Source organism: Somniosus microcephalus, unplaced genomic scaffold, assembly GCF_052327205.1.
Source record: "Somniosus microcephalus isolate GS21.2 unplaced genomic scaffold, FLI_Smic_1.0 unresolved_chr1, whole genome shotgun sequence".
In the NCBI taxonomy this organism is placed as follows: domain Eukaryota; kingdom Metazoa; phylum Chordata; class Chondrichthyes; order Squaliformes; family Somniosidae; genus Somniosus; species Somniosus microcephalus.
In genome coordinates this window covers 171,632,822-171,654,384 of record NW_028225179.1, presented here as the reverse complement: position 1 = coordinate 171,654,384, position 21,563 = coordinate 171,632,822, and the positions used below count along the sequence as shown (strand labels likewise).

At 48.6% G+C, this 21,563-nt stretch overlaps 1 protein-coding gene and 1 pseudogene across 2 annotated transcripts in view; one reads left to right on the top strand and one right to left on the bottom strand.

Annotated features, from left to right (window-relative positions):
- Positions 1–21,563, top strand: part of LOC147096564 (uncharacterized) — a 131,963-nt gene that overhangs the window by 48,003 nt on the left and 62,397 nt on the right. The window lies entirely within an intron of this gene.
- Positions 1–21,563, bottom strand: part of LOC147096565 (uncharacterized) — a 43,888-nt pseudogene that overhangs the window by 1,851 nt on the left and 20,474 nt on the right. Inside the window, exon 3 of the transcript XR_015074591.1 lies at positions 9,994–10,039. The product of XR_015074591.1 is annotated as an uncharacterized LOC147096565 (transcript). The remainder of the gene's footprint in view (positions 1–9,993; positions 10,040–21,563) is intronic.

Below are 21,563 nucleotides of genomic sequence, written 5' to 3'. Positions count from 1 at the left end.
CCCTAGAATCCACCTCCCTTGACAGTCTCACATTGGAAATTGTTGGGTCCTCCTGGGCTCAGAAGTACTGGGGATTAAACCCAGCAGCTTCTCCTCCATCTCCACTCCAGCTCAAACTGAAACATACAAACATAGAAACATAGAAGATAGGAGCAGGAGTAGGCCATTCGGCCCCTCTAGTCTGCTCCGCCATTCAATGCGATCATGGCTGATCATCAAAATTCAGTAGCCGGTCCCTGCTTTCTCCCCATACCCCTTGATCCCTTTAGCTTTAAGAAATATATCCAACTCCTTCTTGAATATATTTAATGTATTGGCCTCTACTGCCTTCTGTGGTAGAGAATTCCACAGGTTCACCACTCTCTGGCTGAAGAAATTCCTCCTCATTTCTGTCCTAAATGGCTTACCCCATATCCTTAGACTGTGAACCCTGGTTCTGGATTCCCCGACCTTCAGGAACATCCTTCCTGCATCTAGTCTGTACAGTCCTGTCAGAATTTTATAAGTTTCAATGAGATCCCCTCTCATTCTTCTAAACTCCAGTGAGTACAAGCCCAATCGTCCCAATCTCTCATACGTCATTCCTGCCATCCCAGGTATCAGCCTGGTGAATCTTCGTTGAACTCCTTCCACGGCAAGAACGTCCTTCCTCAGATAAAGCGACCAAAACTGCACACAATACTCAAGGTGTGGTCTCACCAAGGCCCTGTACAACTGCAACAAGACATCCTTGTTCCTGTACTCAAACCCTCTCGCTACGAAGGCCAACGTACCATTTGCCTTCTTAACCACCTGCTGCACCTGCATGCTTACCTTCAGCGACTGGTGCACAAGGACACCCAGGTCTCGTTGCACTTCCCCTTCTCCCAATCTATTGCCATTCAGATAATAATCTGCCTTCCTGTTTTTGCCACCAAAGTGGATAACCTCGCATTTATCCACATTATACTGCATCTGCCATGCTTCTGCCTAATCACCCAACCTGTCCAAATCATACTGGAGTTTTTCGGCATCCTCCTCACACACGCCCACCCTGCTTTGTGTCGTCTGCAAACTTGGAGATGTTACATCTAGTTCCCTCGTCTAGATCATTTATATATATTGTGAATAGCTGGGGTCCTAGGACCGATCCCTGCGGTACCCCACTAGTCACTGTCTGCCACTCGGAAAAAGAGCCGTTTATTCCAACTCTTTACTTCCTGTCTGCCAATCAGTTCTCTATCCAAGTCAGTACCTTGCCCCCAATCCCATGTGCCTTAACTTTACACGCTAATCTCTTATACGGTACCTTATCGAAGGCCTTCTGAAAGTCCAAATACACCACATTCACTGGTTCTCCCTTATCTATTCTACCAGTTACATCCTCAAAGAATTCCAGTAGATTAGTCAAGCATGATTTACCTTTTGTAAATCCATGTTGACTTTGTCCGATCCTGTCACTGTTTTCCAAGTGCTCTGCTATTACATCTTTTATAATGGACTCTAGCATTTTCCCCACTACCGATATAATTCCCCGTTTTCGCTCTACCACCTTTTTTGAATAGTGGGGTAATATTAGCTACCCTCCAATCCATGGGAACTGTTCCAGAGTCTATCGAATTTTGGAAGATGACCAGCAATGCATCTACTACTTCTAGGGCTACTTCCTTAAGTACCCTAGGATGTCGATTATCAGGCCCTGGGGATTTATCGGCCTTCAATCCCGTCAATTTCCCTAACACCATTTCCCTACAAATACTGATTTCTTTCAGTTCCTCCCTCTCATTAGACCCTATGTTCCCCGACATCTCTGGGAGGTTATTTGTGTCCTCCTTTGTGAAGACAGAACCAAAGTATGTATTTAATTGGCCTGCCATTTCTTTGTTCCCCATTATAAATTCCCCTGATTCTGACTGCAAGGGACCTATGTTTGACTTCACCAATCTTTTTCTCTTCACATATCTACAGTTAGTTTTTATGTTCCCTGAAAGCTTACTCTCATACTCTATTTTCCCCCTCTTAATTAATCCCTTTGTCCTCCTTTGCTGAATCCTCAAATGCTCCCAATCCTCAGGTTTACTACTTTTTCTGGCCAATTTATATGTCCTCTCCTTGGATCTTATGCTATCCCTAATTTCCCTTGTTAGCCATTGTTGAGTCACCTTTTTTGTTTTATTTTTATGCCAAACAGGGATGAACAAATTCTGTAGTTCATCCATGCGATCTTTGAATGTTTGCATAGCCTATCCACCGTCAACCCTTTGAGCAACATTCCCCAATCAATCCTACCCAACTCGCACCTCATACCATCGTAGTTTCCTTTATTTAAATTCAGCACCCTAATCTCTGAGTCAACTACTTCACTCTCCATCTTAATGAAGAATTCTATATATTATGATCGCTCTGACCCAAGGGGCCTAGCACAACAAGATTGCTAATTAATCCTTTCTCATTACATAATACCCAGTCTAAGTTGGCCTGATCTCTAGTTGGTTCCTCGACATAGTGGTCCTGGAAACCATCCCGTAAACACTCCAGGAATTCCTCCTCCACAGTATGGTTACTAATTTGGTTAGCCCAATCTATATGTAGATTAAAGTCACCCATGATAACTGCTGTGCCCTTGTTGCATGCGTCTCTAATTTCCCGTTTAATGCCATCCCCAACCTCCGCATTACTGTTTGGCAGTCTGTATAACACTCCCACTAATGTTTTCTGCCCCTTGGTATTTCTTAGCTCTACCCATACAGATTCCATATCATCAGAGCTAATATCCTTCCTTTCAATTGTGTTAATCTCCTCTTTAAAAAGCAATGCTACCCCACCTCCTTTTCCTTTTTGCCTATCTTTCCTGAATATTGAATACCCCTGGATGTTGAGTTCCCAGCCTTGGTCACCCTGGATGTGGAAACGTGAATAAAATGGGCAATGAATTGGCTTACAAAAATGGCTTCACACAAGGAAAGTCTAGATTAGATTAAAAAGCAGCCCCAGCTGTGCAAAGTGCAAAAGCTAGCAGAACAGAGAATCTGCCTCAGCCTGAGGCCAAGTGTTAACGACGTGCTGACGACCAGATCAGGGCCACTGAAAGGGCCTAACTGCTGACTAGAGAATGATTGACTTGCCATTGTTCGGTGCCCACAGCAGTGAGACAAGTCAGGACCTGCTTGCCAGACTGAAGACCAGATCATGGCCAAACCGAAAGGGCTCGAGTGATTCCCATTGGAGAACGCTTGTTGCCAGGGAAGTGATGTAACAAAACACTTGTTGCCAGGAAAGTGATGTAGTGACCCTTGTCCCACGGTATAATAGGGGCTTCCCCACCGGTATTCTCTCTCTTAGCCAGAAGGCGTGTGGAACATCAAGAGGGTCAGACATCTCCCGGGGACGTAAATGCTGGCACCACGTGTCTAACCCGGTGTGACCCTCAGGACACGAATGTACTGTCAATATGCTGTATGACCACTCCGAACAGTAATGAATATGAATATAATGAAATGCTCCGACGACGCCACCTTCCACACCAGTGCTTCAGACATGTCTTCCTTTTTCCGCAACCGAGGATTCCCCTCTACTGTGGTTGACACTGCCCTCGACCGTGTCAGTTCTATCTCCCACACTTCTGCCCTCACCCCTGCCCCTCCCTCCCGGAACCACGATAGGGTTCCCCTTGTCCTCACCTTTCACCCCACCAGCCTCCACATTCAACGGATCATCCTCCGGCATTTCCGCTACCTCCAAAGTGGTCCCACCACCAAACGTATCTTCCCCTCCCCTCCCCTTTCAGCATTCCGCAGGGACCGCTCCCTCCGAGACACCCTAGTCAACTCCTCTATCACCCCAAACAGCCCTTCCTCTTCGCCTGGCACCTTCCCGTGCAAGCGGAGGAGATGTGACACCTGCCCCTATACCTCCCACCTTCCCACTGTCCAGGGCCCCAAACACCCCTTCCAGGTGCAACAGCGATTTACCTGTACTTCTCGCAATCTAGTATACTGTATTCGCTGCTCACGATGTGGTCTCCTCTACATTGGGGAGACCAAACGCAGATTGGGTGACCGCTTTGCGGAACACCTCCGTTCAGTCCGTAAGGGTGACCCCGAGCTTCCGGTCGCCTGTCATTTTAATTCACCGCTCCATTCCCACTCGGACCTCACCGTCCTTGGCCTCTTGTATTGTTCCACGGAAGCTCAACGTAAACTCGAGGAACAGCACCTCATCTTCCGATTAGGCAGTCTGCAGCCTTCCGGACTCAATATCGAGTTCAACAATTTCAGACCATAAGCTCGGCCCCCATTTCATTTTCTCTTGTAATTGTTCCATTCCTTTCCCGCCCCCCCCCCCCTTTCCTTTTGTTTCTCTCTCACACCTGGCAGCTATCTTTTGCCCTGCCAGCACACTTTACACCCAATCCCAGCCTATTACCATCTCGTCTAGCTTCTAATCTCTTTTACTTCTTTTGTTTCTTTTATTCTTTTGTCCGATCGCAGCCCTGCCTTCGATCTAGTTTCTTTTCTTTCCAGTTTTGAAGAAGGGTCCAACCCGAAATGTCAACTCAAATTTCTCTCCACGGATGTTGCCTGACCTGCTGAGTTTTTCCAGCATTTTCTGTTGTTATTATGAATAAAATGATGTTGTTTTAACTCTCCGAACCCTCGAGCCTGGAATTCTTCGTACTACGGGACTCAAGAAGAGGACCAGAAAAACCCGGTTCTTACACCGGAATCCCAATCATATCATATCCGTTTACCTCTATTTGCGCAACTAATTCATCCACCTTATTACGAATGCTCTTCGCATCAAGACACAAACCCTTCAGGCTTGTTTTTTTAACACTCTTACACCTTTTAGAATTATTATTTACTGTGGCTATGTTTGATTTAAACCCATGATTTCTCTGACCGCCACCTTTGTTTTTCTCCTTCCTGTCTTTTGCTTCTATCCTTGTTTCCCTTTCCTCTGTCTCCCTGCTCAGGTTCCCAACCCCCTGCCATTTAGTTTAAACCCTCCCCCAGAGCACTAGCAAACACTCCCCCTAGGACATCAGTCCCGGTCCTGCCCAGGTGCAAACCATCAGGTTTGTACTAGCCCCACCTCCCCCAGAACCGGTTCCAATGTCATAGAGTCATAGAGTAATACAGCATGGATAGAGGCCCTTCGGCCCATCGTGTCTGCGCCGGCCATCAAGCCCTGTCTAATCTAATCCCATATTCCAGCATTTGGCCCGTAGCCTTGTATGCTATGGCATTTCAAGTGCTCATCCAAATGCTTCTTAAATGTTGTGAGGGTTTCTGCCTCCACAACCCTTTCAGGCAGTGAGTTCCAGACTCCAACCACCCTCTGGGTGAAAAAGTTCTTTTTCAAATCCCCTCTAAACCTCCCGCCCTTTACCTTGAATCTATGCCCCCTAGTTATTGACCCCTCTACTAAGGGAAAAAGCTCCTCAGCATCCATCCTATCTATGCCCCTCATAATTTTGAGCACCTCAATCATGTCCCCCCTCAGCCTCCTCTGCTCCAAGGAAAACAAACCCAATCTGCCCAGTCTCTCTTCATAGCTGAAGCGCTCCAGCCCTGGTAACATCCTGGTGAACCTCCTCTGCACCCTCTCTAACGCGATCACATCCTTCCTGTAGTGTGGCGACCAGAACTGCACACAGTATTCCAGCTGTGGCCTAACCAGTGTTTTATACAGCTCCATCATAACCTCCTTGCTCTTATATTCAATGCCTCGGCTAATGAAGGCAAGTATCCCATATGCCTTTTTTACCACCTTATCCACCTGTTCCGCCGCCTTCAGGGATCTGTGTACTTGCACACCCAGATCCCTCTGACCCTCCGTCTTGCCTAGGGTCTTTCCATTCATTGTGTATTCCCTTGCCTTGTTAGTCCCCCCAAAGTGCATCACCTCGCACTTTTCCGGGTTAAATTCCATTTGCCACTGTTCCGCCCATCTGACCAACCCATCTATATCGTCCTGCAGACTGAGGCTACCCTCCTCGCTATTTACCACCCTACCAATTTTTGTATCATCCGCGAACTTACTGATCATACCCTTTACATTCATATCCAAGTCATTAATGTAGACCACAAACAGCAAGGGACCCAGCACCGATCCCTGTGGTACCCCAGGAATTTGAATCCCTCCCCCTTGCACCATTCCTCTAGCCACGTAGTCATCTGAAATATCCTTCTATTTCTACTCTGACTAGCACGTGGCACTGGTAGCAATCCTGAGATTACTACCTTGGAGGACCTATTTTTTAATTTACCTCCTAACCCCCTATATTCAGCTTTTAGGACCTCATCCCATTGTTTTACCTATATCGTTGGTACCTATATGCACTACGACAATTGGCTGTTCACCCTCCCCTTCCAAAATGTTCTGCAGCCGCTCTGGGACATCCTTGACCCTTGCACCAGGAAGGCAATATACCATCCTGGAGTCATGTTTGCGGCCGCAGAAACGCCTATCTATTCCCCTTACAATAGAATCCCTTATAACTATAGCTCTCCCACTTTTTCCTCCCGTCCTGTGCAGCAGAACCACCCACGGTGCCAGGAAGTTGGCTGCTGCTGCCTTCCCCTGATAAGCCATCCTCCCCAACAATATCCAAAGCGGTATATCTGTTTGAGAGGGGGATGGTCACAGGGGACCCCTGCACTACCTGCCTGGTGGTCAACCATTCTCTTCTTGCCTGTGCAGCCTTTACCTGCGGTGTGACCAACTCCCTAAACGTGCTATCCACGATGCCCTCAGCATCGTGAATGCTCCAGTATGTATCCACTCGCAGCTCCAGCGCCGCAATGCGCTCTGTCAGTAGCTGCAGCTGGATACACTTCCCGCACACATGGTTATCAGGGACACAGGAAGTGTCACAAGAATTACAGACACCCTATAAACTCCGCCGCCTCGCTCTTTATATCACCGCCGCCGCTCCTCACAGGTCCGCTGCTGTGTGGCTTACCTGCTCCCCCACCTCGCTTTATATCACCACCGCTGCTCCTCACAGGTCCGCCGCCGCCGTGGGGCCTACCTGTGCCTCAGATAATAGATGTAAAAAGTCACACAACACCAGGTTATAGTCCAACAGCTTTATTTGAAATCACAAGCTTTCGGAGCGCTGCTCCTTCTTCAGGTGAAGCGGAGAAATGGATAAAGACACAGCTTATATGGTCAGAGAATCATGTCTGACATGATTCCCTGACCATATAAGCTGTGTCTTTATGCATTTCTCCGCTTCACCTGAAGAAGGAGCAGCACTCCGAAAGCTTGTGATTTCAAATAAAGCTGTTGGACTATAACCTGGTGTTGTGTGACTTTTTATATTTGTCCACCCCAGTCCAACTCCGGCATCTCCACACCTCAGATAATAGATACATAGAAGATAGGAGCAGGAGTTGACCATTCGGCTCCTCGAGTACCTGAAGGAAAGAAATGTGCAGGGTTACGGGGAAAGGGCGGGGAGTGGGACTCGCTGAAGTGGTCTTGCAGAGAGCCGGCACGGGCTCGACGGGCCGAATGGCCTCCTTCTGTGCTGTAACCATTCTCTGATTCTATAAAATATTAGAAAGTTTGTTCTACAGAAGCACGAGGTTTATCTGCTTTTATTGATGAATTCAAAAAGTCTGTAGTAAAACCTTGTGTCCAATGCGGGGAATAAAGGCCCACAGCCTCCCCGGGCCCCGGGCCCTGAACAAGGGACTGTGAAACTCGCTGCCCTGCGATCAATCAGCCCTCGGGCTCCCCGATTGGTTGGAGGACCCGCCGCCGGCTCGCTCCTCCAGCCCCGCCCACTGGGTGCCGCTAGTCCCGCCCCTCGGGCTCCCCGATTGGTTGGAGGACCCGCCGCCGGCTCGCTCCTCCAGCCCCGCCCACTGGGTGCCGCAAGCCCCGGCCCTCGGGCTCCCCGATTGATTGGAGGACCCGCCGCCGGCTCGCTCCTCCAGCCCCGCCCACTGGGTGCCGCAAGCCCCGGCCCTCGGGCTCCCCGATTGATTGGAGGACCCGCCGCCGGCTCGCTCCTCCAGCCCCGCCCACTGGGTGCCGCTAGTCCCGCCCCTCGGGCTCCCCGATTGGTTGGAGGACCCGCCGCCGGCTCGCTCCTCCAGCCCCGCCCACTGGGTGCCGCAAGCCCCGGCCCTCGGGCTCCCCGATTGATTGGAGGACCCGCCGCCGGCTCGCTCCTCCAGCCCCGCCCACTGGGTGCCGCTAGTCCCGCCCCTCGGGCTCCCCGATTGGTTGGAGGACCCGCCGCCGGCTCGCTCCTCCAGCCACGCCCCGCTCGCTCCCTATTGGTGGGAAGCTGCCGTCAATCAGGCGGCGGGCCCGGGTGACGTGTCCGTCCAAGTGCCGCCGCTCGGTCCGGGGCCTCGCGGACTCTGAGGTTTTTCTATTTCTCTCGATTCTCTCCCGATCCACCCCGCGCCATTCTCCACCCAATCGGAGCGGAGAAAACTCACTTTGCGTCACCGATCGCGACTCTGGAACCGACACCAAGGCCTTTCCCCGGAATGTCCCCGCGCCGACTCCGTCCGACAGGATCCGAGTGCGCAGGCGCAGCTCCGAGTGGGGGAGGGGTGTTTGGTCTCCTCTGGGCATGCGCGGTCATTACCCTTGGTGACCGGGAGGGGTCGCAGTGCCGGACTCGGCCCAAACCGCCGTTCCGTGTGCGCATGCGCGGACTCTCGGCTGTGAAGCAACCAACCGCCAGAAGAGGTCGCTGGTGAGACCAGTGAAGGAAGAAAGACTTGCATTTATATAGCGCCTTTCACCACCACCGGACGTCCCAAAGTACTTTACAGCCAATGAAGTACTTTTGAAGTGTAGTCACTGTTGTAATGTAGGAAATGTGGCAGTCAATTAGCGCACAGCAAGCTCCCACAAACAGCACTGTGCTAATGACCAGATAATCTATCATTTTTTTATGTTGATTGAGGGATAAACATTGGCTCGGACACTGGGGTTAATTCCCCTGCTCTTTCCCACATTACAACAGTGACTACTTCATTGTAGTACTTCATTGGCTGTAAAGCACTTTAGGATATCTGGTGGCACTATATAAATGCAAGTCTTTCTTTCCTGAAATAGTGCCATGGGATCTTTTACATCCACCTGAGAGAGCAAACAGGGCCTCAATTTAACATCTCATCCGAAAGACGGCACCTCCGACAGTGCCACACTCCCTCAGCACTGCACTGGAGTGTCAGCCTGGATTTTTGTGCTCAAGTCTCTGGAGTGGGACTATGAACCCACAACTTTCTGACTCAGAGGCGAGAGTGCTGCCCACTGAGCCACTGGCTGACACTAAAGAGCAAGCAGTTCTGACGAATGGTCATCGACCTGAAACGTTAACTCTGTTTCTCTCTCCACAGATGCTGCCTGACCTGCTGAGTATTTCCAGCATTTTCTGTTTTTATTAAAGAAACGAGGGAGTGATTGCTGACGGGAAGAATGTTGGGTTGTCCTGCGCATGCGCAGCTCCCTGGCGGCTGAGGCGAAACACCGACTCGCCCCCACCTGAGCCGCGCACGCGTACCAGATGTTGCGGCTCCGCATGCACGCCCGATGTTCCAGCCGCGGGGTTTTGTGTGCTGAGCATGCGTGTTGCGGCCCGATCGGGACAGGCAATTGTAGAGCAGGAGGGAGAGCGCGGGGGCCATGAGCACATGCGCGGGACTCAGAGTCAACAGAGCACTTTCTGCAGAGCCGGGGCCTTGTGGGTATTACAGCCGCCATTACTGCTGATCCTTTCAACCAACCTGTGCAGCAGCTGGGGCCTGAAAATCAGCTTCACTGCCCCTAGGTTCGGAAAGGGGAAAATTAAACAACAGTTTGCCTCTGATCCCTTTCTGATCTCAATTAACAGGGTTATAGAAGTGGAGCAGTAACAGGCGGGAAGCTCAGACCAAACATCACGTCAAGATCTGACAGAGTCGCTGGATTCATCAGGACCTGAATATCATCGGCCTTTGCACATGGAAGGAGAGAGCAGGGATCGCAACGCCGACAAACCGCACACGTGTTCAGGTGTGGACTCTGATTCAGCCGATCGCCTGACCTGGTGAGACACGTGCACCGTCACACCGGGGAGAAACCGGGTAAAGGTGGGGATGGCGGGAAGGGCTTCAGTTCCCCGTCTGCATTGGAAGTTCAACGGCGCAGTCGCACCAGGGACAGTCTGTTCACCTGCTCCGTGTGTGGAAAGGGATTTGTTTGTTCATCCCACCTGCAAACACACCAGGGAGTTCACACTGATGGGAGACCATTTCAGTGTCCTGACTGTGGGAAGAGCTTTAAAAGCCCCAAGGTACTAAAGCTACACCAACTTGTCCACACTGATGAGAGACCATTTCAATGTTCTGACTGTGGGAAGAGCTTTAAAAGCGCTCAGTATCTGAAGGGACACCAGCTTGTTCACACTGATGAGAGACCATTTCAATGTTCTGACTGTGGGAAGAGCTTTAAAAGCCCCAAGGAACTAAAGCTACACCAACTTGTTCACACTGATGAGAGACCATTTCAGTGTCCTAACTGTGGGAAGATCTTTAAAAGCCCTGGGGAACTAAAGCTACACCAACTTGTTCACACTGACGAGAGACCCTTTAAATGTTCTGACTGTGGGAAGAGCTTTAAAAGGTCCGGGGAGCTGAAGGGACACCAGCGACTTCACACTGGGGAGAGACTCATGCAATGTTCTGAGTGTGGGAATAGTTTTAAAAGCTCCGGGGCGCTCAAGAAACACCAACACCTACACACTGGGGAGAGGCCGTTCACCTGCTCCGTGTGTGGGAAGAGATTCACTGTGTCATCCAACCTGCTGGCACATCAACGAGTTCACACTGGGGAGAGACTGTTCACCTGCTCTGTGTGTGGGAAGGGATTCACTCGGTCATCCCACCTGCTGACACATCAGCGAGTTCACACTGACGCGAGGCCCTTTAAATGTTCTGACTGTGGGCAGAGCTTTAAAAGCTCCAGGGAGCTGAAGAGACACCAGCGAGTTCACACTGGGGAGAGGCCGTTCACCTGCTCCGTGTGTGGGAAGGGATTCACTCGGTTATCCAACCTGCTGACACATCAGCGAGTTCACACTGACGAGAGGCCCTTTAAATGTTCTGACTGTGGGAAGAGCTTTAAAAGCTCCGGGGATCTGAAGAGACACCAATACCTACACACTGGGGAGAGGCTGTTCACCTGCTCCATGTGTGGGAAGGGATTCGTCGGCCCTCCTACCTGCTGGTACACCAGCGAGTTCACACTGACGAGAGGCCCTTTAAATGTTCTGACTGTGGGAAGAGCTTTATAAGCTTCAGGGAGCTGAAGGGACATCAGCGAGTTCACACTGACGAGAGGCCCTTTAAATGGTCTGACTGTGGGAAGAGTTTTAAAAGCTCCCGGGAGCTCAAGAGACACCAACACCTACACACTGGGGAGTGGCCGTTCACCTGCTCCGTGTGTGGTAAGGGATTCAATCAGTCATCCTACCTGCTGGTACATCAGCGAGTTCACACTGGGGAGTGACTGTTCACCTGCTCCGTGTGTGGGAAGGGATTCAATCAGTCATCCTACCTGCTGGTACATCAGCGAGTTCACACTGGGGAGTGGCCGTTCACCTGCTCCTTGTGTGGTAAGGGATTCACTCAGCCATCCAACCTGCTGCCACATCAGCGAGTTCACACTGACGAGAGGCCCTTTAAATGTTCTGACTGTGGGAAGAGCTTTAAAAGCTGCGGGGAGCTGAAGGGGCACCAACGAGTTCACACTAACGAGAGACCCTTTAAATGTTCTGAGTGTGGGAAGAGCTTTAAAAGCTCTGGGGAGTTGAAGAGACACCAGCGACTTCACACTGATCATAGAATCTAACAGCACAGAAGGAGGTGATTCGGCCCATCGTGTCTGTGCCCATCGTGCCTTTGAAAGAGCTGTCCAATTTAGTCCCACACCCCAGCTTTATCCCCAGAACTCTGCAAACTAGTCCTCTTCAAGGACTCGTCCAATTACTGTTTGAAAGTTCCTGTGGAACCTGATTCCAGCATCCTTTCAGATGGTGCGTTCCAGATCTGAACAACCCTCTGTATGAAAACAATTCTCCTCATTTCACCTCTAGTTCTTTTAGTAACTATTTTAAATTTAAATCTGTGACCTTTAGTTACCGACCCACTTGCCAAAGTGAACAGTTTCTCTCTACTTGCTCGATCAAAATCCCTCATCATTTTGAACACCTCTATTTGGTCTCCTCTTAACCTTCTCTGCTCTAAGGGGAACAATCCCAGCTTCTCCAGTCTCTCCACATAACTGAAGTCCCTCATCCCTGGTACCATCCTGGTCAACCTCCTCTGCACCCTCTCCAAGGCCTTGACATCCTTCCTAAAGTGTGGTGCCCAGAACTGTACACAGGACTCCAGCTGAGGCCAAAGCCGGGGCCTTGTGGGTATTACAGCCGCCATTACTGCTGATCCTTTCAACCAACTTGTGCAGCAGCTGGGGCCTGAAAATCGGCTTCACTGCCCCTAGGTTCGGAAAGGGGAAAATTAAACAACAGTTTGCCTCTGATCCTTTTCTGATCTCAATTTACAGGGTTATAGAAGTGGAGCAGCCACGGGCCGGAAGCTCAGACCAAACATCACGTCAAGATCTGACAGAGTCGCTGGATTCATCAGGACCTGAATATCATCGGCCTTTGCACATGGAAGGAGAGAGCAGGGATCGCAACGCAGACAAACCGCACACGTGTTCAGTGTGTGGACGCGGATTCAGCCGATCGCCTGACCTGGTGAGACACGTGCACCGTCACACCAGGGAGAAACCGGGTAAAGGTGGGGACGGCGGGAAGGGCTTCAGTTCCCTGTCTGCATTGGAAGTTCAACGGCGCAGTCACACCAGGGACAGTCTGTTCACCTGCTCTGTGTGTGGAAAGGGATTTGTTTGTTCATCCCACCTGCAAACACACCAGCGAGTTCACACTGAGGAGAGACCATTTCAATGTTCTGACTGTGGGAAGAGCTTTAAAAGCCCCAAGGAACTAAAGCTACACCAACTTGTCCACACTGATGAGAGACCATTTCAATGTTCTGACTGTGGGAAGAGCTTTAAAAGCGCTCGGTATCTGAAGGGACACCAGGGAGTTCACACTGATGAGAGACCATTTCAATGTTTTGACTGTGGGAAGAGCTTTAAAAGCCCCAAGGTACTAAAGCTACACCAACTTGTCCACACTGATGAGAGACCATTTCAATGTTCTGACTGTGGGAAGAGCTTTAAAAGCCCCGTGGAACTAAAGCAACACCAACTTGTCCACACTGATGAGAGACCATTTCAATGTTCTGACTGTGGGAAGAGCTTTAAAAGCGCTCGGTATCTGAAGGGACACCAGGGAGTTCACACTGATGGGAGACCATTTCAGTGTCCTAACTGTGGGAAGAGCTTTAAAGGCCCCAGGGAACTAAAGCGACACCAACTTATTCACACTGACGAGAGACCCTTTAAATGTTCTGACTGTGGGAAGAGCTTTAAAAGCCCCCAGGAGCTGAAGGGACACTGGCTGCTACACACTGGGGAGATGCCGTTCACCTGCTCCGTGTGTGGAAAGGGATTCACTGATTCATCCCACCTGCTGGTACATCAGCGAGTTCACACTGACGAGAGACCCTTTAAATGTTCTGACTGTGGGATGAGCTTTAAAAGCTCCGGGGGTTTGAAGAGACACCAACACCTACACACTGGGGAGAGGCCATTCACCTGCTCCGCGTGTGGGAAGGGATTCATTCAGTCATTCCACCTGATGATACATCAGCGAGTTCACACTGGGGAGAGACCGTTCACCTGCTCCGTGTGTGGGAAGGGATTCACTCAGTCATCCAGCCTGCTGGAACACGAGCGAGTTCACACTGATGAGAGGCCCTTTAAATGTTCTGACTGTGGGATGAGCTTTAAAAGCTCTGGGAAGCTGAAGGGACACCAGCGTGTTCACACTGGGGAGAGACTCTTTCAATGTTCTGAGTGTGGGAAGAGTTTTAAAAGCTCCGAGGAGCTCAAGAAACACCAACACCTACACACTGGGGAGAGGCCGTTTACCTGCTCCATGTGTGGGAAGGGATTCACTCAGTCAACCACCCTGCTGGTACATCAGCGAGTTCACACTGGGGAGAGACCATTCACCTGCTCTGTGTGTGGGAAGGGATTCACTCAGTCATCCAACCTGCTGACACATCAGCGAGTTCACACTGACGAGAGGCCCTTTAAATGTTCTGACTGTGGGAAGAGCTTTAAAAGCTGCGGGGAGCTGAAGGGGCACCAGCGAGTTCACACTAACGAGAGACCCTTTAAATGTTCTGAGTGTGGGAAGAGCTTTAAAAGCTCCGGGGAGTTGAAGAGACACCAGCGACTTCACACTGATCATAGAATCTAACAGCACAGAAGGAGGTGATTCGGTCCATTGTGTCTTTGAAAGAGCTGTCCAATTTAGTCCCACACCCCAGCTTTATCCCCAGAACTCTGCAAACTAGTCATAGATACATAGATACATAGAAGATAGGAGCAGGAGTAGGCCATTCGGCCCTTCGTGCCTGCTCCGCCATTTAATGAGATCATGGCTGATCCTTTAATTCAGTATCCCGTCCCCGCCTTCTCTCCGTAACCCTTAACCCCTTTTGCCCGTAGAAATATATCTAATTCCCTCTTAAATATATTTAATGAGCTGGCATACACTGCCCTCTGTGGCAATGAGTTCCACAGGTTCACCACTCTCTGAGTGAAGAAATTCCCCCTCATCTCTGTCCTAAATGGTTTAGCCCTTATCCTTAAATTATGTCCTCTAGTTCTGTTCTCACCCGCCAAGGGAAACATTCCTTCTGCATCCAGTCTGTCTAGACCTGTCAGAATTTTATACACTTCTATGAGGTCCCCTCTCAATCTTCTAAACTCCAGTGTGTACATCCCTAAACTACATAGTCTCTCCTCATAGGTCATTCCCGCCATTCCTGGTATCAGCCTGGTGAATCGCCGCTGCACCCCCTCCATGGCAAGAACATCCTTCCTCAGATGAGGCGACCAAAACTGTACACAGTACTCGAGGTGTGGTCTCACCAGTGCCCTGTACAGCTGCAGCAAGGTATCCCTGTTCCTGTATTCTAACCCTTTTGCTATGAAGGCCAGCATACCGTTTGCCTTCTTGATCGCCTGTTGCACCTGCATGCTCGCCTTCAGTGACTGGTGTACAAGAACACCCAGGTCTCTCTGTACTTCCCCCTCTCCCAATCTATTGCCATTTAAATAATAATTTGCCCTCCCGTTCCTGCACCCAAGGTGGATAACTTCGCACTTGTCCACATTATAGTGCATCTGCCATTTATCCGCCCAATCGCCCAGTCTGTCCAAATCGCTCTGGAGCTTCCTGGTCTCTTCCTCTGAGCCCACCCCCCCTCCTAGTTTAGTGTCGTCTGCAAATTTGGAAATGCTGCATCCGACTCCCTGATCCAGGTCATTAATGTAAATTGTGAACAGCTGGGGGCCCAGGACAGATCCCTGTGGTACCCCACTTGTTACTGCCTGCCATTCAGAAAATGAGCCGTTTATTCCAACTCTCTGTTTTCTATCTGACAGCCAGTTCCCTATCCACGCCAAAACTTTCCCCTTTATCCCATGAGCCTCAATTTTCCATGCTAATCTTTTATGTGGGACCTTATCGAAGGCCTTTTGGAAGTCCAGGTACACCACATCTACTGGCTCTCCCCCATCTATTCTACCAGTTACTCCCTCAAAAAATTCCAATAGATTAGTCAAGCACGATTTACCCTTTGTAAATCCATGTTGACTCTGTCCTATCCTGTCCCCATTTGCTAAGTGCTCCGCTATTTCATCCTTAATGATGGACTCCAGCATTTTGCCCACAACTGATGTAAGGCTTACAGGTCTGTAATTACCTGCTTTTTCCCTACCCCCCTTTTTGAATAGTGGGGTAACGTTAGCTACCCTCCAATCCATCGGCACTGTTCCCGAGTCTAATGAATTCTGAAAAATCATCCTTAGTGCATCCGCTATCTCTAGGGCCACCTCCTTCAGTACCCTAGGATGCATGTTATCAGGCCCTGGGGATTTGTCCACCTTCAATCCCTTTAGCTTCCTTAACACCATATCCTTAGAGATATTGATTTGCGTCAGTTCCTCCTTTGCCAATGTCCCTATTTTTCCCGATATCCCAGGGAGGTTTTTTGTGTCTTCCTTCGTAAAGACTGACCCAAAGTATGCATTTAGTTGATCTGCCATTTCCTTATTTCCCATTATATATTCCCCCGTATCTGACTGCAATGGACCAACTTTGGTTTTCACCAGTCTTTTCCTTTTGATATACTTATAAAAGCTTTTGGAGTTAGTTTTTATATTTTCCGCCAGCTTGTTTTCGTAAGCTATTTTGCCCCTCTTGATTATGCCCTTTGCCCTCCTTTGCTCTATCTTAAACTGTTCCCAATCTTCCGCTCTGGCGCTTTTTTTGGCTATTTTATACGCCCTATCTTTGGATTTTATGCTGTCTCTAATTTCCCCTGTTATCCACGGTTGAGTCACCTTTTTAGATTTCCTTTTATGCCAGATTGGTATAAACAATTTTTGCAATTTTGTCATTCTATCTTTAAATGTTTGCCATTGTTTATCTACCTCCAGTCCTCCCAGGAACGTTGTCCAATCAGACCTACTCAGTTCCCGTCTCATGGCATCATAATTCCCCTTGTTTAAATTCAGGACCTTAGTCTCTGAGTCAATTTCTTCGCTCTCCATTTCGAGTGAGAAATCGATCATGTTATGATCGCTCTGACCCAAGGGTCCCCGTACAACAAGATTACTGATTAGTCCCTTCTCATTGCACAGTACCCAGTCCAATATAGCCTGTTCCCGAGTTGGTTCCTCGACATATTGATCCAGATAACCATCCCTCAAACACTCAAGGAATTCCTCCTCCTCATTATTTTTACTGATTAGGCTAGTCCAATCTATATGTAAGTTAAAGTCACCTATGATGACAGCTGTGCTCTTATTGCACGCTTCTCTAATTTCCCTCGTGATGCCCTCCCTAACCTCTATTTTACTATTTGGAGGCCTATATACCACTCCTATTAATGTTTTTCGCCCCTCGCTATTTCTTAGCTCCACCCATATAGATTCTGTATTAACTGAGTTAATATCCTTCCTTTCAAGGACTCGTCCAATTACTGTTTGAAAGTTCCTGTGGAACCTGATTCCAGCATCCTTTCAGATGGTGCGTTCCAGATCTTAACAACCCTCTGTATGAAAACAATTCTCCTCATTTCCCCTCTAGTTCTTTTAGCAACTATTTTAAATCTGTGACCTTTGGTTACCGACCCACTTGCCAAAGTGAACAGTTTCTCCCTACTTGCTCGATCAAATCCCCTCATCATTTTGAACATCTCTATTAGGTCTCCTCTTAACCTTCTCTGCTCTAAGGGGAACAATCCCAGCTTCTCCAATCTCTCCACATAACTGAAGTCCCTCATCCCTGGTACCATCCTGGTCAACCTCCTCTGCACCCTCTCCAAGGCCTTGACATCCTTCCTAAAGTGTGGTGCCCAGAACTGTACACAAGACTCCAGCTGAGGCCAAAACACTGCAGCTGTACAAAACCCTGGTTAGACCACACCTGGAGCACTGTGAGCAGTTCTGGGCACCACACCTTAGGAAGGATATATTGGCCTTGGAGGGAGTGCAGCGTAGGTTTACCAGAATGATACCTGGACTTCAAGGGTTAAGTTACGAGGAGGGATTACACAAATTAGGGTTGTAATCCCTGGAATTTAGAAGATTAAGAGGTCATCTGATCGAAGTTTTCAGGATATTAAGGGGAACAGATAGGGTAGATAGAGAGAAACTATTTCCGCTGGTTGGGGATTCTAGGACTGGGGGCAGAGTCTAAAAATTAGAGCCAGACCTTTCAGGAGTGAAATTAGGAAACACTTCTACACACAAAGGGTGGTAGAAGTTTGGAACTCTCTTCCGCAAACAGCAATTGATGCTCGATCAATTGTTAATTTTAAATCTGAGATTGATAGGTTTTGTCAACCAAAGGTATTAAGGGATATGGGCCAAAGGCGGGTGTATGGAGTTAGGTCACAGATCAGCAATGATCTCATTGAATGGCGGAACAGGCTCGAGGGGCTGAATGGCCTCCTCCTGTCCTATGTTCCTAACTAGTGATTTGTAAAGGTTTAGTGTAACTTCCTTGTTTTTGTATTCAATGGCCCTATTGACAAAGCCAAGTATCCCATACGCTTTCTGAACTGCCTCACCAACTTGCCGTGGCACTTTCAAAGACTTGTGAATATGGACCCCCAGGTCCCTCTGCTCTTGCACCCCCTCAAAATAGTCCCATTTAGATTATACGGCCTCTCCCTGTTGTTTCTCCCAAAGTGCATCACTTCACACTTATCCTCATTTAATGTCATCTGCCTTGTGTCTGCTCATTTCACAGTCTGTCTCTGTCCTTCTGAAGTCTGCTACTACTACACTCACAAAACTTGGCAACATAGTAAATAGTATCATCCGTAAACTTTGAAATTGTTCACCTATACCCAAGTCCAGGTCAGTTATATATAACAAGAAAAGCAATGGTCCTAATCCCGACCCCTGGGGGAGCCCACTGCATACTTCCCTCCAGTCAGAAAAACATCCCTCAGCACTGCTCACTGCCTCCTCTCCCTTAGCCAATTACATACCCAAATTACCATCAGCCCTTTAATTCCCTCTGCTTCTATTTTCAGAGTAAGTCTCTTCTGTGGTATTTTATCAAATGCCTTTTGAAAGTCCATATATACAACATCTGATGCACTACCTTCATCAACCCTCTGTCACTTCAGAGAACTCAATCAGGTTAATCAGACACGCTGTACCTTTAACAAATCCATCCTGGCTGCCCCTTATTAACCCATGCTTCTCCAAGTGAGAATTAATTTTGTCCTTGACAATGGTCTCTAGTCATTCACCCACCACTGTAGGGGTCGCAAAATCCCCTCAGCCCCCGAAGATTGGGAAATATTAATCCACATCGTGGACGAAGACTTGTGTTATTTAAATTGTCTCTGGGTTGGACAATGTTTTAAAACATACCCAGAACCGCAAAAGGCTGCGTTAAAAAGCTTGTAAGCTAGGCAGCACTTGGACACTGGAATCAAAGAACTTTGTGAAAATTGCACACTTTAAGATTGTACATTTTATTAAAAGATGTACTCTTGAGTTTTGGACTGTTTAAATTGCCCAGAGCATAAAAATGGCTGAACAGACCTCATGGAAACAGAATTTAAAAGGCAGCAGAAAAGGACAGACAGGCTGTTAGCATATGAAAATCTCAGCGCTGCCCTGTAGTAAGTTTGAATGGAGCCCGAGCTGTCAGTCACCCTGTGGTATTGGGCGGGTCCGGTAACCTACAAGCTGCTTGTTTACACTGGGGAGTAGCCTGTTTGAATCAACCAATCATCGGACAGCAAGCACAATGGGTTGTTTACACACATCCATTCACTGAAATTGACTCTACTACGTGATGTCTCTATGTATGAATGGAGGAAGTTAACAGCCCTTCTCTTGTGTATTCGGACTTTTCAGCGCGAAATTGCGCACGGACCTTTTCGGTGTGAAAACAGCAGGGACTCCCAGGGTATAAAGATTAAGCCCAGGAAGTCCTCTGCCCCCTTTTTTGTCTCTTTTACTCTTTGGACTGCAGGTGAGCAAGGCTTTGACCCACTAGCAAGACAATCTAGTGAGAAGTAAAGGGGTGGTAATTTAAGGGAAATGTTGCTAAGATTGTAAGGTTAACATTGTAGCCATTTATCCCTCATTTTTGCCGTCTGCCTTCCCCTGTTAAGCAATTTTACCGTGATTACTTTGATGGTGTGGTGTAGTTTCTTTAGTTTTAATAAAAATTCACTTTCTTGCATCCAGACCATTTGTCCGTTTTTAATATATCATTAATTATAAGTTCCTCCAGTCAGAACTGGAGGGGGGCGGTTATAGCGATTCGAAACCGCTGATTGGAATTGGCCACAGTGCAGTGGCAAAGGCTGCCTGACCAGGTAAGTTACCGTAAACCAGGTAAAGGATGCCCACCTACACCACTGACATTAGACTGATTGGCCTGTAGTTACCAGGTTTATCCCTCTTCCCTTTTTTAAACAGGGTGTAACATTTGCAATCCTCCAGTCATCTGGCACCACTCCCATATATCTGAGGGAGATTGAAAGATTGTGGTCGGAGCTTCTGCTATCTCCACCCTAGCTTCCCTCTGCAATCTAGGATGCATCCACCTGGACTGGGTGACTTGTTAACTTTGAGTGATGACAACCTATTTAGCACCTCCTTTCTATCCATTTTTATCCAATTTCTCTACTCCCCCCTCCTCTACTGCGACATTAACTTCATCCTCTTCTTTTGTGAAGACAGATGCTAAGTACTCATTCAGTACCTCAGCCACGCCCTCTGCCTCCGTATGATGAGCTCCTATTTGGTCCCTAATCGGCCCCACCATTCCTTTAACTATCCTTTTACTTTTCATATGTTTATAAAAGATTTTTGGGTTCCCTTTTACATTACCCACTAATCTTTTCTTGTATTCTCTCCCTTGGGTCAGCTGGGGCTCAGTGGGTAGCACTCTCTAGGTGGGAGGGGCTAGGAGTGAGCCAGGTGTGACTGGTTGCCTAATTGCAGCTGGGTGTTGGAGGAAGTTTTGTAAAAAGTTGGTGGTGGGTTTTGGGGTGTTGTTTTCAGGTTTTAGGGCCTTTTTGGCCCACAAAAAACAGCCAGATGGCTGCTGAGGGGTCTGGAGGGCCGGGCCCCTCAGAGGACAATATTCCCGAGAGGAATTTTATTCGGGAAAAAACTGGTGGGAAGGGGGAAAAAAAGGTCCAAAGATTTGGGCCGGGACCTCAGGAGGTTTGGTAAAGAAAATACGGTGGTGGTGCAATGTGAAGATAAGAAGATTCGAGCCTGGGATATAATCCAGGCGGTTCATGAGGACTGTGGTGAGGGAAGCTGTTTTGCCTGCCGACCAAAACCAAATGTGGGATTTGAGGTGACGGTCAGTGGCCGTGAGGAGGTGGAAAAACTGCTGCTCAGTCTGAAAGTTGGGGAGAAATTTTTGGAGGTGACTCTGCTATATTCAAAGGAGGTGGTGGTTTCATTTTTGAACTTGCCTGTGTACATCGAGGACGAAGTGCTGAGCAAAAAGTTGGAGTTGTGGGACATTAAAATCTGTTCCGAAATAAAGAGGAGGTACTATCCGGGAACACGGGTAGCAGACGGAACCCGGTATGTAAAGGTGCGGTTTCCAGAGGGGGTGAGGTCTTTGCCTTACAGTATGAAGTTCGAGACACTGGAAGGAGTGCAGTACTTTCGTGTGCTGCACGATAACCAAGTAAAGGTGTGTTACTATTGTCTGGGACATGACCATCTCGTAAGAAACTGTCCTGATTTGTATTGTTACAATTGCGGTGAGTCGGGACATATCGCGCGGAGCTGCAAGGCGGAGAGCTGTGGGGTGTGTGATAAAAATGATAACTTCCGGGAAGTTATGCCATCACTTCCTGTGA